Here is a 16,746-nt window from a genome sequence, read left to right on the forward strand (position 1 = left end):
GAAAAGGAGAAACAAGTCCGCGGAACGGCATCGACAATGCGTTCGAGGATCGAGTGTCTTGCCGGGCATAAGCGGGAGTATTTAAGAATCGCGCACGCACCCATCTCCAGGTGTTAAGTTACCCCTGGCGGGCTCGTAGCCGCTCGCTATCGCAGATAAAAGCTCTGTTTCGCTGTAGCTGCCGCGGCGATGCCCGACGCGTAAACGTGCGTAACGGCTCGATGAGATACGCCGACCGTTAAACGCGCACATGATATCCAAATAAAATCAGTGGGGAGCCTATGCGAAATAAATATTAGGTAGACGATCCACCTGGATAAGAGGAAGGCACGAAGGAGAGGCGGGCCGGGTGTGAGAGACCCTCAGGTCGTGGCCGCGGGAGATACAAATGATATCAGCTCGAAAACCTGCTCGGAGCCACCTTGCCTCCTGGATAGATATACGCGATTCGTGCCTCCTTCGGCTGCGCAGAAACGAGAGGGGTACGTTTGCGATTTTTGCGGGAAAATCCCGATGGGACGGGAAAGTTTGCCTGTGATTGATCTCGTGCGGCCTAACCTTTGCGCGCCCCTGGCTATTGTGGATAAAAGCACCGGGGGGGATTCGAGTCGCACCGTTTTCCAAGAAGCGTACACCGATTACAAAATTCTTGCACATTCTAACAACGCCCTGAATTAATCTCGACGACCATCTCACTGTTTCCGAGATAGAGAAGCGGCCTCGCACCTGTGCGCGGGAGGAGAAACTTGGACTGCCGGTGGAGCTTGAGGTTGATCGTTGACTTTGAAAAAATTGGAGTTAGAATTTGAGTTAGTTCATTCGAATCGAGCTAATGTGCAGCAGAATCAAACGGGGCAAGTGTAACGTTTACGGAGTAACACGAAGTTAGGTATTTATTATGTCAGACTTTTTTTAACCGTTCTGCGTGGGAGAGGAAAGCAAAAGCAAGTTAAGAAAATCGCGCTCCAGAGTTCGGTGTAAAACGGCACGCCAGTAAATAAGGGATATATTGGCTGGGAGGAGAGATTACTACTTGCGAACGACGGCAATTTCTTTCGCGGTTATGTGTACCGTCGGCTGATGGCGGGTTTTTTCGTTTCAACAAACGCGGATTTCCTGCTGCGTCTGAGTGGACTATTGATAATTTACAGATTTTTTGGCGAGCCACGCCGACCGAGGATCCACGAGGCATTTCCTGGAAATTAATGTGTACACAAAATATAAAGTTTGATTAACTCGTTACGCAAGCAGCGTCGTAACAATACGTAGCTGTAACGACCGTTGTGGTCGTGAGTAATGGATTGTGTCTTCTTTTACCCAATATAGTATCAAATAATACACTGTTGGATTAGTATTGATCGTAGACGTTTCATGTGCCTTCGAAATAAATGCTGTGGAAAGACCAGAAATTATTTGCAACCATAATCGATCACGACTTTCATTTCCACGTGAATATTTCCCAACCTCTTACTTTAGAATCATTATTGGTGATTAAAACATCGCTTCCCTTGGAATTTCATCGTCTAATTTCTCCTAAAGACTTCCCTTCATAGACAATGTGATCTATAATATTAGGATTCCTTTTAGATCCAAACAACACTCTTTGTAAAATAAGCTTCCCTCTATAATAACACAGAAATCAGGTCAACGCTTCCACATCTCGCTACTTTTAAATCCTAATTCGCTAAAAGTGCCATATCGATCATAACGCACACCCATGATTAACCTCAACGTTCCGACCTTATCACGACTCGTCCGCCCGGTTATTACGCGACAAAGATGTAATTTAAGCGCCATCAAGTATCGTTAAAACAACATAAATCATCGCCAAAGGGCTCATAGCGTGTGTTCCTCACCTGATAAGTCGGATATCCAATTAGCATGCGATATGTTAATTACACGCCTCGGTCGGTGAGTTAAAAGCTCCCGCGACGAGCCCAACTCACCCTCATCTAATTAATAAATCCGCCAACAACGTATTCCGATTGTTTATTCGCACTAGTCCCTTGGCTGAACCCGAAGTGTCCGGGTTCCTGAAGCGAGCATAAGTCCGGACCCCACGCTGGCCTGGCATCATCATTTTTCACTCCGTCCCGGTGAATAGGTACGCTGCACGGCGCTCCAGTAATGATGGATACGAACCAGTGTTCATTTCGCGCGATCAAGCGGTCTATCTCGATCCCACACGTGGATTAATACAAAATGTTTTGTAAACACTTTTAAACATTTTCTTCTATTCAATTAGTCTTTATTATTAGAATAAACTAGTCCTTCGGAAGGTTTTAAAAAGACGTGTATCATAGGTGACATTCTTGATTGTCACTGCAATCTGTGTTAGGATGTGTTAGATATTTTCTTTGATAAATAATGTACGGTGTAGTGGTGAATATGCAAGTGATACGATGTCATGTTTATCCCGAGGTCTGATTCGATATCATTCTTGTCATGGGATATCATGTTTCTTATATCCATCATTTCTATCGTATCAATCATATCTACCATATTTCCTTCGACCTGTACCCCAAGCAACGATACGTCAAAAGCGACAACAGACTTTACGATAGAGCCAGATTCGTAGTAAGGAGCGCTTTAAAAGTAAAGTTTCCAAAGCTTGTTGCGCTCGAAAAGCTATTCCGTGAGTTAGATCAGTTATGTGTGCACACTGGCATCGGTTAGGTGGTGTGGATAGCACACGTACACGGGGAAATACACCGAAATCGATGTAACAAGAGTATATATTCTACCGGCGGTAGATATGTACCTCCAGCCTCCAAATACACTTTATGAAATTCCATTTTATGGTATCTCGTCGGAGACGGGGCCTTCGATTTGGTGCTAAGAACCGAAGCAACAGGTGTGACGCTCTAGCCTTTGCGTCGTTGCCCCCAGACGCTCAGGTAATACGTACGTTGTCGGGGCAAATCATTTTAAGAAATCTTTTATTCACCTTGGTTCCCCGATGTATAGCTGCTGTATCTATTATGCCACCGTATATTCGATGTCCCGTACAATCGCTTTATTTACAACCACCCCGTATCCGCGAGCGTGGGATTTCGATTCCGATAAATTGTCTCTCAAAGGATCACGATGCGCTTTTAAACTATAAAAACACCGATGGCTTTGTAAATAAAAGGAGTTTATTCTTCTTTACATTTTCGGGAGAAATCATCGATTCAATTCTTGGCTTCGATTCAAAACTTTCGACATAGTTCGTCGGTTAGTTTGGTATTGTTTGGACTTGCTCGATGTCGTGAAGCCATCGCTGTGGCCACGTCTCGGATCTTTTAAGCGGCAGGCAAACCACTCACGCGGCGCAGCGGACCGCGAAATCGACGCTCACATATGAATTGAGAACGCGAGATCGTCGTCTTCTCTTTTGCTTCTTTATCACGACGTAGAAACGAAGGAACAACGGACGGTCCGTGCACAGCCTTCGCTGGCAGCTTTCCGCGACCTTTTCCTCGCCTCCTGAAACCCTTCCACGTGTTTTTTAGTCATTCTTTCAACGTGACCTTTCGTCTGCATCCTTTTTCCATTACATTTCCATCCCTATATTTTAATTTGACTTTATTCCGTATTTTATTTTGTTTAATCTGTTCATATCCATACATTATTATTAGTAATTGGAGTACTACGTTCTCTTCTCAAACTAAGAAAAATGAAACAATTTTCTTTTCATTTAAAAGCAATAGGTTTCATTGTATCTGATGCCCACGCGCCATAGTAACCGCGACACCCTTCTTTGGCCACGCTGTAGCAAACTGTTTTCCCTCGCATCGATGTGATTAATTAACACGGAAAAATGAATCGATATAGTGGCATAGCGGGTTCACCTGGAAAATTCCATCGAAAACGCCCACCAAAGACAAGCCTATCGTTCTCGTGCTAATTAATTATTTTCGATTCATGTAAGTTATAAATTGTTTCGTTACCAGTAATATATATTCAATATATATAATGGTAAACGTAAGATATGAAGTAATTGGATCGATACCAGACTCCACAAATATCTTGAAACGTATATATTATTATTATTATTATTACATCAACCGTACTATGTCTACCATAGCTCCTGGTACCACATAACGTACATCATAATTTACGAATCCATAACAACAATGAGAAAACATGTTTCTAATAACGTACACATATTTCGCTTCGGTAATTTTTTTGCCCCAATTTTACAACTTTCTGTCTTTTCCATGTCGCACGCACATCACAGCCCTCACGCCATGCATTTTCCTGTACCAGAAACTTCGCGTGCAATCAAAGAATGTGTATTCAAGCACACCGCGCCTGTTATCGATATTCCATACTAAGCATCTAGATTGTTCCATTACCCACACTCAAGTTTCGTACACTTGTCGTTCGTACTCAGTCATACGATCCATAACACACAGGTATCGTTCTCACCTACAGCATGTAGGTCATGCGAATATTCGGAATAATTAGACACACATATGTGACACCGTTCCGTACTTCGTATCTCGTTTGTTCGTGCATGAAACAGAAAATCATGGCTGGCACGCATACACGACGTGTCACGTTACCAGCGTTCGCATTACGGATCGTTGGTCGCCAACTGTGCTTCAGAAATTAAATATCTCTCGCACTGGTAACTTCGGGACGGACCTGCCTTGGCATTTTTATTATCGGAATTCATTATGGTGCCCACTCTCTATGGAATTTTGTAATGAAACGGTAGAAAGATTTATTTACAGCAGACGAAAAGAAGACAGTTACACATTTTTATCCATTTATAGGAAAATTAAAAGTGCAGGAAACTACAAAATGCATTCGACGCATTCAGATTCAGTTTTTGCAGGTACGTTTGCTGAAATATTATTTTGCATAAAGATTCGCAGTCTAGTTATACGATGCCTAAGTAGAACATTTTTAATTTGAAGGTGTAGGTTTTATTCTCTCAGGTATCTATCGGTATGCAAAAGAAACTTAAATAAAGCTTCGAAACGGTAAAGATGATATTTGTAGGCACTGGTATGCCTATAATGATTTCATGTTAGCTAGTTGGTCAAATAGTCGCGACGGTTAATTTTGGAATGGATAGGAATCGATCCCATTAGGCGAAAGAGTCTCGTGGGGAATACGAGGCCAGAAACGAAAAGGAGCAAGTTCGTTCCCGAAGACACGTATGCGAAAGGTTTCATACGAAAAAAGGGAGGAGAAGATAAATTTATGTTTGAACGCCAGGCACCGCCGTGTTCGTGTCGCCCCTGCAAGGAAGGGTGACTAAGAAGAAGGGGTGGAAGTCGAACGGGGGAGGGAGACAAAGAGGGAGTTTTAATGTATGCCTACCGAGAAAGGCTATAAAAATCAATACCTCAAATTACCAGGCAGTACTTAATTTTCTTGGAGCAACCAGCCCCGGCACGCTTCCTCTGTACTGCTCCCCCTCCCTCCTCTCCCACCGCCATCCGTCGGTAGCCCTCCTCTTTTCGCGAAACTCTGTTCCGTCGGCGACGGATCGACCAACGAGACGGATTTCCCTGCATTCACGTGCATTTTACTTCCAGCGGGTCCTGCAATTACGCAGCGCGGAAGCATTTTTAAATTTTAAAGGGGAGAATGCGGTATTAAAAATGCACGAACGACGACAAGAGCCACTCCGCTCCCGTTTCTCTTTTCTTTTTTCACCTCTTTACCACCCCCCCACCCACCCCCCCCCAGGAACCACCCCGTCCTCCCCCCCCCTCCTCCTCCCCCCCTCGTCTTAATCATTAAAACCGCGGGAAAGAGGAGGAGGCACGGAAAGCAAATCTGAATTACTTATAAATAAGTGCCGATCTCGGATGTTCTTAAACTCGCATTGAAAGCAGGAGTTATCGGAGATACGAGTCGAGTGGTACGGAGCCTCTCTAGGCTCATTGAATTACAGAAATTACAAGTTCATTTGCGCCGGTTGGAACGAATACAACTTTTAATACTCGTCGAGACGCGATTCATGCATAAACCCTCCCTGAAAACGCTCAGCCTTCGCGACGACGAAATCCCTCGTGTCTGCACGCGGATGTCGTGACCTGACGAACTGCTCGACGTTCGAGAGAATTTTCGCGACGGATGCGACGATAGAGATGCGAGTTCTAGGTGGTAACGGGCGAAATGGCGCGAAGATGCTAGCGAATCGGTGGAAAGGTGATACCGGTGCACTTGGAGGAGCGATAAAGGTGGAAATGTTGGAAACTCTTGGAGATTTAATACGGTTTCGAGTCATTCGGATTTTAGAGATCTTTTATAGGGTTTCGAAGACCTCGATGTAGTGGGTTGTCTACATCGAGGTCTTCGACTTTCGTCGGAAAGTTCGTGCCTATTTTTAAGAAAAATTCAAAGACATATTTGAAGTTTGATGTATATTTGTTGAATTATATTAGGTCGTCCCGTAAGTTCGTGCCGAGGACTGTGTCGAAGTTTAATAAAAAACCACAGAAATTTTCTAGTAACGGTATAATGACTATTTGAGAGAGGTGAGAAACTATTGTGAAATGAGACAGATTATCTTTTCTTGTGACACTTAAGAGTATGTTTCACGTATTAATGTGAGAAATAGAAGTATAAATGGCACGAACTTTTAGGACGACCTAATATATGTATCATTTTGTTCCACAACCTTTCCACCTGTTAAGGAATGTACGTATGTTATTTGTTTTCAGCCATTCAGATATGTTCAGACTTGTACCCCCTACTAAAAATCGGCATGGACTTTCCAGACAGCCCAATATTAAAGATTATATTCTACATAGTGTACGTCATAAACGCATGAATTCCGCAGAAAGAACAATATTCTTGCGTTTATCAAACAGTCCTCGTAAACCCTTTAAACAATCTCCACTCACAAAGAAGCCTCCTGATCTGTATTCAACGTTGTATACGAGGCAATTTTTAAAAGGACCTCCCAACTGGGGTACTTACCCTCGTCAGCACCAATTCATATGTCCAACAGGAGCACCTCGGTTCAATCTTATCTTCCAAATTATTTGAAATGTATTCACCCACGGCAATATCTCGTCCATCATCTGCGAATCAAAAAGCAAATTTTTTGTTACATTTAAGGATTGTACGTCTGCAACCTATTCAAATTTTTGTTATTTAAATCTATAAAAAATATGATCGACTGCGTACGTGTCGCGTGATTTCGCCGCGTAATGCTAATTAATTACATCAGCGAAAAAGAAAATAAGATCTCGTAGGCCTCGACCCTCGAGTGGCAAGCAAGATTACGACTCAACTCCGGCGGAAGGGTTGGAACCCCGGCGCTTGATTTTATTGCCCGCCCTCCCTCCCTTATCCACTCTACCCCCGTCGTGGTGCTTTCCTTCCTTTCCCGAGTCCGGAGTCCCTCGTTTCTTTTTCTTCCTTTCCCTTTCGTCGAGTGTACCGGTTACCGGTGGTAGGAAACTTTCCTTGGTCGTATTCGGTTATGTGCCCTCGTCTACCCACGCCGGGGCGTCTACGTGTTCGTGTCTCCGATCAACTGACCCGCGCAAAACTGACCAAAGGAAAGTGTTTCCCCTCCGAAGGTCAAGGAGCGAGACACTCTTGGAAATCGAAGCTCGTTGTTCGACGGTCTATCAACTGTTTCTGTTCGATTTATTTTGTAATTTATGAGCTCGTTTGCGTGACAAACCGAACAATTTTTCGGGGTTGGTGCTTCAAATTTTGAACACTAAAATTCGAAGCTTAGTTTTCAAGCAGAGAATTTCTAAATACAGAACATTTTTAACGAAGGTTAAATTACGATAAACCCTCAGGAGGCCCAGACAGTCTTAATTATTCCAAAATAAGTAAATAATCTTCTTTGACAAATAATATAAAAAATAGTAAAATTATACTGTACTACAGCGCAGGATTTAACCCATTTATTGGATAATCTAATACTTTTCGGAGTACGGTATCGATTGAAACCTGCGAAGTCCTCTGAAATACTTGCAACTATATTATTTAGGCAACACATTTAAGAAACGGAAATTCTACCATCACTGTATGTATAACTGAATATAATTGCAAGTTTGCATCCAAACCCGTATCGTTATACGTTTGAAGGCAGAATAGGAAAAATAAATTCGGAAGACCTCCCGTACAGAATCATTGTTACTCGTAAAACGACGAATGGTTTAACTCGGAAAGGCAATGCGCCAAATAAAATTGCTTTGAAACTTTTTGGAGCATAACATTGTACTCTGCCTATTCTTGGTATTGCCGAAAGCTTGCGTTGCACCCCGAGGAACTGCTGTATAATTAAAAATAAGGATAAAATGTTACGTGAATATAGGTTAAAAAATTCTTTCTTAAAACGTTGTGTGAAATAGGGACATATTCAATTAAAGAGTAAATTAAATACTAATATGTGCTATCCGACTCTTAAAATCGGGTCAATAGTCGAGTAACCGTTCGAATGTAATTATTCGGATATTCGTCGAGGCAGTTAAAAATTCATCACATTTTAACCTCGATACGAAAATAACAAATTTTCGACTTAATTACATTTCCTCGTGATAACATGGTTTTTAGAAATAGTGACGGGCCAGGGCATCGGAATCATTCAATTGTTTGCCGAGTCTATGGATTATTCTATTTCGGAACAATAATTCTGCTTAATAATAATTTTAATGAGTTTGCCATCGTTGGGGGAACGAGTGTGCACTAAATGAATAATAAATATACTTCAAGTAAATAGATCGATGGAAATACGATATATCAAAAATGGCACTTTTACATAATTTGTCACATTTTTATTATACTTGCCCTTCATTTCTAGTCACGGATTACTCGACGATTTAACATATCGAGGGTAAGGCAGTAACGACAGAGTTTCAATGAAAACTGTTGATGCATTGCCCTACGTCGTTTTAGGATGTTAGCCTCAATGGATTAATTTACAGACACCCTAAACGCACGTGGTCACTGATAGTGTGTTTGGTCGTAGCCGCGATAAGTGGAAAAGAAAATAAACCGGTCGCAACGAGCATGATCCTGCAACGCGAACTGACCACCGTTAGATTGCGTTGGTCATGGTTGTTTCGGTCGACCCCCTCGCGTTCCCTCGCCCTTGCTTGGCCATCGTGCCTTTTTCTCTCATTTCACGACACCCTTCCTTTCTCCTTCGTTCCTTCGCCGTCCCGCAGACTCTAACCCCCGTTTTCCCCTCCTCTCTTCACGGGGCAGATCGTCGGCTGAAAAAGGACGAGAGAAAGAGAGGGTGGACGATCCGAGAAAAGAGGGAAAACGAGCACGAGGTCCGAGAGGGAAAGTTGCAAGGGTGGGTGATAAATTGATAGTGGACGTGCGCCACGCGCCCTTCTCCAGACCAACAGACCGACAGACCAGCAGACCGAATGACACCCTCGCCCCGATGAACTGCCCCCGGACTGTTGATACTTCTCCTGAACTGGAATTAAATGATCTCTACGGTCGTTCGGTCACGTAAGCCAGGCGCTTTGCCGCGGAACGAAGATTCTCGGTGGCCAGCGTCGCGACGCTGAATGGAATCAATTAACATATTGCAACCCCGCGAGAAAATTGACGTCAAAAATATTAATTGAATCGCTTCAGGCCAATGTAAATGGAGAGTGTATTATTTGAAATAAATTATGACGTATTATTAGGAATATTATTCGTACTTCGTACTGGAAGGTGATTAAAAACACACGAGTTCAAACACACGAGTTCTGTTCATAATAAATAGAAACATAGACGGTGATAGATGGCACCCAAAATTTGACTTAGAACGATGGAGTTTCGGTAAAGGGGTGTTCGATGGTTTATCGAACCTCGTAAAATTATGCCATAAGATAGGTTATGCGTGAAAGCGACGAAAGCTGAAGTTTATAGTCAGAAGGTGAGGGTGAACGGCGCCAAATAGATAGAGGAGAGAGACAGGGAGAAAGTGGATGGATAGAACCCAGCCCAAGTTTCTGACCTTATTCAGCTTATTTCCATAAAGCACCTTTGAACAAATACGATATACACAAGGAAATTATTGTCGGAAAACACCAGCGAAGAAACGTGTTGCGAACGGTAATGCAAGATGATGAGATTATCCGTTTCTAATAATAAAAAGAGAAGTGGGAACCCCTTAGATTATCCCGTTCGTGGGCGACTATAGAAATTGGACGAGCAATCGCCCACGTCTGTATCCGATCGACCAAAAGGCCTGTTACACCGTTGGCATAATCGAGAGTGAAATTCCACGTGTCAGTCGTAACGTTACAGGATCGGTAACACGGTTTGCGTTTTCTAACATCAGTCTCTTGAATTTACAATGGATTCAGGAATCTAACGAATTATTATGCAACTGAATTGTGTTGCGGTGTTCGTCGGATTTTAGACAGAGTGCTATGCGAATGGTTTCGATGAATAGAGGTGAGTGGGAAGAGACAGAAGCTTGACCTATACAATAATCATTATCGGAATTGACTTTTAAGCAACTATTCTCTCAAAAATTGTTGATGATATTATCTCAAAAATGCAAGAATAAATTACGGTTCATAGGTAGTTGTAGCATTTGTATATCTCTGCGTGCCCATTAACGAATACGCATATAATTAAATGGATAATTCGAATGGATCCACTTTCCATTGCGTATTTCGTGCACGAATATCCCCACCGTCTCTTCGCCGTCATTTCCAAGATTTCCCATCTATCAATTTACGGAAACAAAATTTTTTTTTTTTTTTTTCGGAGTTCTCTCCGAGACGTCCAATCTGGCGCAACCCCTTGAGGTGGAATAAATACACAGAGGGCGAAATATCGGGCTAACCACGAGTCGGACCGAACCCGTGGATGCGACTTCCGTTTTAATCAGTACGAATCCAAGTTATTAAAATTCCTGCGGAATTTTCGCGGTTGAATAGAGCCGGGTGGCCGCCGACCGGTCGGAAAAGCGCGCTCGCTCCCGAAGTCGGCGTCTGAAAGAAAAAGAAGTTCATTCATTCCAATAGACGGAAGATATAGACCCGGGTCGGCCGCGTCGGACAGAATATCGGCAAACTAAAAACGTTAATTTATTCAATGGCAAAGGGGCATGAAGACATGAGAGTACTGCGCCCTAAGAGATGAGCTTGAGAACCGAGGAAGAACAGAGAGAAATCCGGAGGAAGGCTGACTGAGGAAAGACTTTCCTGAGGGGTGGAACTCTCTGTAGGAAGGGGGGGGGGAGGGAGGGCAGAGAGGACAGGGGTGGCTTAAGGGGTGGAGTCGATGAAGGGGGTGAAGGGACTTTGGAGTCAAACGAAAGCCTCCGGCAGTTTTTCTACTGGCTTCGGTCGAACTCTTGAATTTCGCAAGTTTTTTCTGTCTGATTTTTCTAATTAATTATCGGTATTGATTGGTTCTCGATTTGACTGTGGAACGCCTTTGGCTACAGAGCGAGGAGATGGAAATGACCGCATAGAATAACCGTGAAAGGGAGGAGAAGCCAAGCGAATTAACTGTCCACGATTTTCCCGGAGTCGTGATTAAAGAGTGGCTTTACACTGAAAGGTAAGGAAAGGATTTTCGATATCCTATTCTTTTCTTTTTGTTCGTATCGCGTTAGGGAGACGGTGATGGGGGAGAGAGGACGGTGTTATACACCTTTGCGCAATCGAAAGGCTCCACGTTCACTCGATTGTTTTTCTATCGCGCGTGACTCTTACCCGACCGATACCGTACGTCGAATACAATAAGAATGATTGATTACCCTCGCCGGCAAATAGGTTATGCATGTCTTCGTCATAGGGCTCGGGAAGAATAAGCAATGGAATATATTTTTCAGCTATAATTTTCCCACTTAATACCGAGAAAAACCTCGGTCCTTTTTTTTATACAAGATTCCTTCCATCTCTTCCTTTCCCGTCTTAATCTTTCATCCAGCCCCGTAGCTGCGCGTTAAAATCTCGTCCAGATATCTCGCGGGGAACGCGAATCCCACCAGAGAGCATCAACACACACCCCTCCTCATCGGAAAGTAAAACACTCGTGTTCATCCTTGGACCCTTCCCTCATCGTTCATAGCCGGGACACCCGCGCAAATAAAAGAAAACGCAACGGCCGCTGTCCGCGGAACCGACGATTAACTATTCACGACTTTTTCCTCAAATCCATCTGGCCGCGAGTGCCCCGCTGGAAGTTTCTCGGAAGGTGGTCAGTACGTTGTAAGACGGAGGATTGATTGCCTCCGAGGTTTCACGATGAAGCGGCAGGAAGAGAGGACGGCCAGAGAACGTAGGAAGAACCACGGCGGGCGGGGAAGCGAGAGAGATAACAACAGAGTTAAGCAGAGACGGTAAGCAAAGGTGAGCGAGAGAACAGAGAGGGAGATAGGTGAAACGACGAAGGGGTGAGTCAAGGGTGAACCATCGGGCTGAGAATGCGGCCAAAGTACGTGAGCAGGGGGATGACTTGTGGTTGTGTGTCGCAAGATAGGGTTGCTATATACCACGTGCTCTGTTCTGCGTCCGTCGGTCCGTTCGTTTCTCGTCGTGCCGTCCGTTCCTAACCACTTCTCTCCTATCCTCTTCCTTTAAGGTCCTTTCCAAGACTGCCCTAGGAGAGGATGGACGAGGTGGTCGAGAGTGGCTTGCAAGGACCAGCGGGGATGTTCTTGCACTTCGGACGGCTAAGTTGTGTGCAACCCCTGTACGGCGAACTTGTGTGCGAAACCCGCACGTGGTTCGTGTGGGTGAGAGCATACGTGTGCACATGTGCATGTGCGCACGTGGCTTCGACTACGGTGGCGGGCAAACCTCTGCGTGGAGGACCGAAACGCCGACCGAGGAATTACGTGTACTGCTACAACAGCACTCGTCGTTTATTTAGAACAAAAACGATGGACCGGAGTTGATCTATCAGGTGGCGAGACTGCTTAAGTAAGGGTTGATTAAGGAAAGAGGTCAGTTTGAGTACTATGGAAAACATGGGAAAACGCGACGAGTCTGGTGAACGTTCGCGAAGTAGCTTAGGTAAACTAGGACTTTTTGTTACATTTCTCAGGTGGGGAAAGACGGAATTGATTCGAGACTGTTTCAACCCTTTGGACTTTATCTGTTTAGATCGTACCAGTACTATGATGAGCTTCGTATGTATGTAGTTGTAATTTTATTGGGATGTATTTGATTTTATTCTTCAGGCTTAAAGTCGAGGAATGATATTTTCATATCGATTAAAGTGTATAGATAAGCTTGTATTTGAAGTGGATAATTTTATTATTGCAAGAAAGTTTGCAAGAAATAAACCTTAAATAATTTGAAGAACAGCAAGCTTGAATAACACTAAATCCTAAATGAAATCTGCTCCAACTTGATATAAGTATAATAATAAGACCTCCCTCGCGACCATGGTCATGCAGCGGTAAGCAAGATTCTCCGCGACAAAGTGTGCAGGTCTAAGAAAACGTCCCCCCGAGAACAATCCGGGGGAGGCCTCGACGCGGACAATAAGATCCTCGCGTCCGTTTCGTAACGAATTGAAGTTCACTTTATAGGATGACACCCGTTAAATGCCGTGCCTCGCTATAGAGACTATCGGACAAGGCATGTAAGGAACTCGGATATACACGTACAGGATCTTTCGCGGGCGGGTGTGCGCGTCCCCACGCACACCGTACCGCGTGAAATCTCACGACAAATACACACATGTGAGAAGCACAATAATTACTATAGGTAGTAAGGAGGGTAGCTTGGCCAGCAATCGATATATACACACACGCATAGGGGACACGCATACACACGCACGGGGCACACGTAGGTGACGGGCGTTGAACACACGCAGCAGCCGACAGAGCGCACACCTTTACACGGTTTACATAAGTGAAGTTCCTTGGCCACCACCCTCAGTCACCACCTCTTATATACCCCCTTCCAGCAAGTACCACCCTCTCTATCCTCCCACGCTACCCTGGCCCTCTTCCTCCTGCTTTCTGCCCAAGCGTTTCTAATTTGCATTCCCCTCCGTTTGCACTCCTCGCCCCTTCTCTCGCTTTCTCTCGCGCACCAACCGACCCCTCTCGCTCCCATCCTCTGGCCCTCCCTGTCCGTCTCGTTCTCCATCCCCCTTCGCAACCACCTCCGCCTTCTTCTCATCCTACACCTTCAAGCCATCCACCCAACAACCCCGTTGTCCGTCTTGCGAGGTTTCACGCACACGCGTGTCTTTCGTCCGTGTACCACGCATACGATGGGACGGCGAGAGGGTGAGAGGGGGTGTGGGTGGTTTGCGAGACAAAGAGACCACCCTTAAGTTCGGGCCAGGGAGTAAGACGGCCAGGGAGTATGGGGCAAAGGAGGATGAGGATCGGTCCAGGGCTGCTGCAGTTAGGTTAGGGCTGCCGGTACCTTCTTAATACCTTTCGTCGGGCTCGCTTGTATACCTATACGATCTGGATCTTGATCGTTAAAGGTGCCGGGACGGACAGCGTCTTACATAATTTCGCGTACGTCCTCCCTACCGAGGTGCTACTATTTTTAGTGGACCGCGTGTCCAACCCTTGGTCTGCGACCGTGAAACTTTTCTTGGAAATGGGGATCGTATCGAGTGTATCGTAATTCTCTGGGGATTTTATTTTTAGCGACTCCATTCCAGTTAATGTCTTTATCGCACTGATATGGAGAGGTCGAGGGTCGACCGAAGGGATGCTTCTAAATCGGGGGTTAGTTGCGCGTTCTTTACGGATTGGTAGAATTTGTTGTCGAGCTATGAATCGAGGTAACTTCATTAGGTATAGGCCGAACTTGGTTAGTCAGTGGAGTCTGTAAGGATCAGGCACTTATTATTTATAGCGAGTATTAATTAATTGATAAATGTGTAGGTAACCAACGGTATATTATTTGAAGGGGAAAATGAAATTCGTGCAACCAAGAGTTAACACAAGTTTATGAACTTTTCGTACATTATAAAAAATGTATTTATAAAATTGGAAGATCAGAGGTGTTTCCCTCGGGCATACTGACCACCATGTACTGGCCCTTTCATTTGCCATAGCTACGAGTGTATCATAGAATGTAAATTGCAGTAATATGTAATCTACCAGTACGAATTGCATATGTGACCCAACCTCGCTCCACAAAGACTAAATGTGTTTGGATTCTGTGCGAATGCTTAGCATTTGTAGGTCGAAATGAGATTCTAACGAGTAGATTAAGCATTTACGACGCCACTCTGGTTGTCTTTTTCTATCGAGGTGTCTGCATTATGAATATATAGGTGATAAATTTAATAGTAAAAGTTTTGTCGCGCACTGTCCTGCAACGGTTTAATGCTACGGCACTTGGGTCAAAGTTGAGATTTACGTTTGCATAAATTTTGGGGGTAGTGGTAGGTGGTGGAGTATCCTGACAATACCAATCACAATTCTTGAGCCAGTGGACAACATCCCGCGGCAACACGCTCGATTACATTACTGTTTTAAATTAATTATTCTGTGTATGGTGTGAGGGCTACTTGGAATAGTAGTGAGAGAAACGATTACTTGTGGGACGTTACAAAGAATGCTTCTGAATAGTATTTTAAGAATTTTCTTTAGATACACAGATCCGATGTCCGCTTTGAATGATAGTAAAACATTCTAGATATTACTTTATGTCTAAGGCTTAGACATAAAGTTTAGACTCTAAGCTATTTCGAAATTTATTTATAAAATAAACACAAATCGATTTACAATTATTCAAGAACGTGATCACTAGGGGTCACTATATTAATTTCACTTAAATTAGGAAAAGTTGTGGTGGGATATACATTTTATTACACGTATATTAATTGTTTTGTGTTTGTGATGCAACTGATGAACTGATACTTCCTATGCTTTGGGAGAATTATACTTAATAGGGATGGCACAATTTCTCGAACTTTAACTACTTGGCGCGAGAGTCTAACGAGTCTCTTGATAACTTTTATCAAACATGCTGAATTCCATTTGGAGCATTCCCCCCAACTCTCTGGTATATGGAACCTTTATTCTATCTTACCTTCTCACGACGATCACTTTACGCGCACCACGTGTTTCGTCTCACCTTACGATAACAAACCAATTACTTTACGAATTAGTGTTCATCTTTTTGACTAACTGAATAATTCAGAAATTTATTTTTTTACGTTTACTCTCACTTTAAGGAGCTCGATCGTGATCATTCAGATTGCAAAATTGAGCTACCCATTCGTGTTCAAGTTATTACTGCTCGCAGAAGGCCTAGTATCGAAAACCTTCATTAATCAAACAATGTAATCGTAATTTTCCAAGGAAGGATTTCATCCCGAATTGTCTAGAATGCTCACAGTAACGAAACAACAAAATGAATGTCAGGATACCCCAGCATGGGTTTCGAAAATAATCCCTAAACCCTACTCTCCCTGTAGCAGAGTTCTACAAAGATTAAGCGTTAGATAAAACAGATTAATTCTACCTCGAATGTTTAACGACAATGTTTGCCTCGAGACATCTCTGTTGACCCGAAAGAAATGGTAAGTATCATGGAGGCTCGCGGGTCTAATTGAAGTAACCGATATGCAGAGCGCGGCAACACTGGCCGAATACAGGATGGCTTGGACCAGGACAATGGCAGAAATGGAGATAAAGAAGGGTCGTGGCGGGCATAATTCCGAAGTGCGTTAAGAGATCCGACTGACTGACGTATCTGTCAGGGATGGATGGCAGTAAGGGTTACGAGCATCACTCATCAGTAGCGGCCATATTGCCTCCCGGTACCCCCAACCCTGCGCGGGGGAGCGCGAGCCTTGATAATTCCCCAACCCCCTTCG

At 44.0% G+C, this 16,746-nt stretch overlaps 1 long non-coding RNA gene across 2 annotated transcripts in view; it reads right to left on the bottom strand.

Moving 5' to 3' along the window:
* LOC128888232 (uncharacterized) overlaps positions 1–16,523 on the bottom strand; it is a 31,900-nt gene extending 15,377 nt beyond the window's left edge. Inside the window, exons 1-2 of one of the 2 annotated variants that reach the window (XR_008460209.1) lie at positions 16,392–16,523; positions 6,928–7,031 (exon numbers count right to left, since the gene is read on the bottom strand). This is a non-coding gene — a long non-coding RNA (uncharacterized LOC128888232). Of the gene's footprint in view, positions 1–6,927; positions 7,032–13,698; positions 13,792–16,391 lie in introns of those variants that run through there. The other variant, XR_008460210.1, reaches the window with a different exon arrangement.
* Between the last annotated feature and the right edge of the window lie 223 nt (positions 16,524–16,746).

Source organism: Hylaeus anthracinus, unplaced genomic scaffold (genome assembly GCF_026225885.1).
Source record: "Hylaeus anthracinus isolate JK02 unplaced genomic scaffold, UHH_iyHylAnth1.0_haploid 11989, whole genome shotgun sequence".
In the NCBI taxonomy this organism is placed as follows: domain Eukaryota; kingdom Metazoa; phylum Arthropoda; class Insecta; order Hymenoptera; family Colletidae; genus Hylaeus; species Hylaeus anthracinus.